The sequence below is a fragment of the Lampetra fluviatilis genome, chromosome 64 (assembly GCF_964198595.1).
Source record: "Lampetra fluviatilis chromosome 64, kcLamFluv1.1, whole genome shotgun sequence".
NCBI lineage: Eukaryota > Metazoa > Chordata > Hyperoartia > Petromyzontiformes > Petromyzontidae > Lampetra > Lampetra fluviatilis.
The window spans coordinates 1,946,935-1,950,837 of NC_136338.1; positions in this window are offsets into that span (position 1 = coordinate 1,946,935).

Here is a 3,903-nt window from a genome sequence, read left to right on the forward strand (position 1 = left end):
GGAGGTCGTGGATTGGATCCCGACTCTGACGCCTGTATATTTAGAGCTTGCATGTTCTCCCCGTGATCGCGTGTATTTTTCCCTCCACATTTAGAAACATGCTTTTAGAGTATTTGGCTGCTATAAATTTCCACGTAAGCCACTTCGTTGAGCTATCATTTGTGAGCAGGTCACTTCTGAACAAGAGCAATACAGCTCAGTGGGCCTTACCTGGTAAAATAATAAAATAGTTGATGTACTGGACATCTGTGAAAAAGAGCTTCATAGCTCATCGGATTCCTCCAGTATAACACATTCCTGCGGAGGGAGCTGGTAGGAACGTTGGGTTGCTCGGTCAATGGCCAGGGTCAACGGCGGCGTGGTGTATTCCACAAATATGCCCGACTGTGAGGGCGGGCACAAGCCGGCGTGAGTAGGTTAAACGTTGAGTTTTATAAGGGCACCACGGGGTGACCAGCCCCTCCCCACCCAGCCCCACCCCTCCCACCCCCCACCCAGCCCCACCCTCCCCACCCAGCCCCTCCCCTCCCTGCACGACGGACACAATAATCCCCTGTGGGCTGGTGTAACCAGGAGGTTCCTACCAGTATAACCCTCGTGTTGTTCGTACATACGCACGTACGTGCGTATGTATGTTGAACTTCTTTCGCACCACCGTACGTAGCCAACCGTGCTAATCGGAGGTGCGGGCGGATGGACAACAAAAACGTTGTTCCTTTCACCGTCTCTCAGTGTAATCCCAAGCGGGCATCTCGCCATGCTTCTTTGTGAGCACCTTTGCGTTTGTGTTCCGTATCTTTTTTGTTTGTTTAACGGACAGTATTTATGAACCGTATACCATAGCAGCTAGTACATTCTGATTTGTCATTTCCTTAGGCACATTTGGGTTCTTAATGTTAAGCAACATGTAAAGAGGCTAAGATTGTATAACTAATAACATTGCAAGCATAACCAAAATAACTTTTAATATGTGCGTCCTTTAAAACGTTTTTCTTCAGTGCTCCTGTCACAATCCTTATCAGGCCTAAACATGTTTTTTTTTGCCAGACACACCAGCCAGGCATAAGCACAACTGATAATCCTCATGAGCATAGGTGAGTTGTACCTGCTTCGTATCCAGGGCAGGTGCAAATCCCAGGTACGAGGGCAACTATAATTGCCCGCAGTCTTGTAATATGACACGTGTGAATTGTCACCGCAGATATCCAAACAATCACAGAGGGACATGTCAAGAGTTTTGGGCAGAATCGACCAAAATCCCTCCATATTCTTCGCAAAACCAAACAAGGTACTTGGTACTTCAGTATTTGATGACATTTAACCGTTGTGGAGTTTTTGTTGTTGTTACGTGTGATTGTGCAACCACTCTCAGTGCAGTTGCAGCAGCATCACCAAGTCATTTCTTCAACTCCACACTGTGTAACCTGAGGTGGGGGATTCACACAGCACGGTACTAAACTGGAAATGTCTGGCACGTGGCATTTCAATACAGTACTAAACTGGACATGTCTGGCACGTGGCATTTCAGTAGAACACTAAACTTGGACTATCTGGCACGCGACATTTCTTTGCAGCGTCCGAGGATGCAGGCAACCTCAAGTCGGCATCGCTCTACGCGCTGTTCGGTTTATTGAGCTCCCTTAGCACGAGTTTGAATTTCCTTCCGATTAAATTTGTAATTGTACCCGTTATATGCAGCGCACGGTGAATCCACACGCGTTATTTCGAGGACACGCCATAGCAACGTGGACGTATCCACCACTTGACCCGTACACCTCCTCACGCGAGACCAACACCAACTCATGCTCACTTGAGCAGGAGACCCGCTTTAGACTTTTAACGATGCCCTATCGTCGTGGTGTCTTCGATGTGTTAATTTGTCACAGGCGATTGGGATCTCAAGAAAAACAACGTTGACAAGAAAGGCCAAACAAGGGAAGATATTATCTGCTTTACCTCCCATCAAGCCTCCTGCAAAACAGCGGGACACGACCTTTAGCTGGTTAAAGATTCAAGATGTCTACACTTTTGGACCCGAGGATTAATAAATAATTGGAGGTTTTTTTGAGCGACGTTGTTTTGCGTTCTGTGTTTTAGATGGATACTTTTAGCCACCACAGTTAAAATGTTTTGGGTGTTCAGTTTTAAGGCAGTGTTTTTCACCAATTTTCAGAGGGGGGGGTTGGGGACACTTGCGCCGATAAGTGTGGGTAGGGCTGCCACACATTTGAAACCACAGTTGGATTTGACAGCAGCACGATGATGATGATGGTGGGGGGGGAGGGTGTTTTCACATTTGTGTATTGTTGGGGGGGAGGGGCGCGGGCCCATGTCAGAGGGCCGCAATAAAGGCCCATCAGGGGCCGCCAGTGGCCCGCGGGCCTTGCACTGAAGAACGAACTGTGTTTAGGTGTTTCGGTCAATGTTTAAAAGCTATGCCATTCAAGTGGTGAAAAAAAACCAACCTGGGTAATTCCGAATAGGTAAAACATGGTTTGACGTCAGTCGCAATGAAATGGCCACGAACAAAATACAAACTGTGTTTAAAGACCGCTCACGGAGTGTGGCGTTGAAGTATCATAATAAACACGCTTGACACAATAGGAGCCGTGTAACATAACTGGCAGGCGTGTACTTTCGTGGAAATGTGGATGCTGTGATTGTGAAGTAAATCTTGATTTGAGGCTTTCGTGACTGCAGTAATCTATACTCTTTGGTTCTTTCAGTAAAGTCACGTAGGTATAAAATAAAACAAATCACGACGTTTCGGGCGCAACACAAGCGTCCGTCATCAGGTGCTGACATAGGCAGGTAGGATGGAAACATCACAGTTAGTTAAGACTTTACCTGGTTAATAACGTCCTTCCAATGATTGCTTAGTTTGTACCCATCTTCTCGGTTGACGTTGTGTCTGTATTTATATATCTGGATGGCTTCATGAACAAATCTCTGAAGGTAGTCGGTAGCTTTGCAGAGTACCTCCGTCTTGGAAAAAATCGATTTCGTGTGAGCCCACAGTGTTAAAACAATGATCAGCAACGGCAGAGGTATTGGTCCTACCGTGTTTCAGATCTGCCTTGTGTTCGCGAACGCGGTTCGAGACATGTCGTTTCGTTTCCCCAATGTAACTGCTGCCACAACCACAACTCAGTTTGTAGACACCAGGGTATTGCATGTCAGGAATCACATCCTTTACAGATGCGATTAAATCACGGATTGTGTGTACTGTGTTGAAACGAACCTGGATCTTGTGTTTGTTTAAGTAGGGGTTACCAAAACGATTTCTGACATGCAATACCCTGGTGTCTACAAACTGAGTTGTGGTTGCGGCAGCAGTTACATTGGGGAAACGAAACGCCATGTCTCGGACCGCGTTTGTGAACACAAGGCAGATCTGAAACACGGTAGGACCAATACCTCTGCCGTTGCTGATCATTGTTTTAACGCTGTGAGCTCACACGAAACAGATATTTCCAAGACGGAGGTACTCTGCAAACCTACCGGCTACCTTCAGAGCTTTGTTCATGAAGCCATCCAGATATATAAACACAGACACAGCTTGAACCGAGAAGATGGGTACAAACTGAGCAATTGTTGGAAGGACGTTATTAACCAGGTAAAGTCTTAACTGACTGTGATGTTTCAATCCTACCTGCCTATGTCAGCACCTGATGACGGACGCTTGTGCTGCGCCCGAAACGTCGTGATTTATTTTATTTTATACCTACGTTAATTTACCGAAAGAATCAAAGAGTATGTGAAGTAAATGTTAATTTTTTTCTGTTCATTGCGAACATAGTTTCATTGAGTACCATCTCGTAAGGTTATGTCAAGTGTACGTTCAACATTAAGCACTTAAAAGCCCATGTAATTCCATACTTTTTTTTTAATTCAACGTTAGGA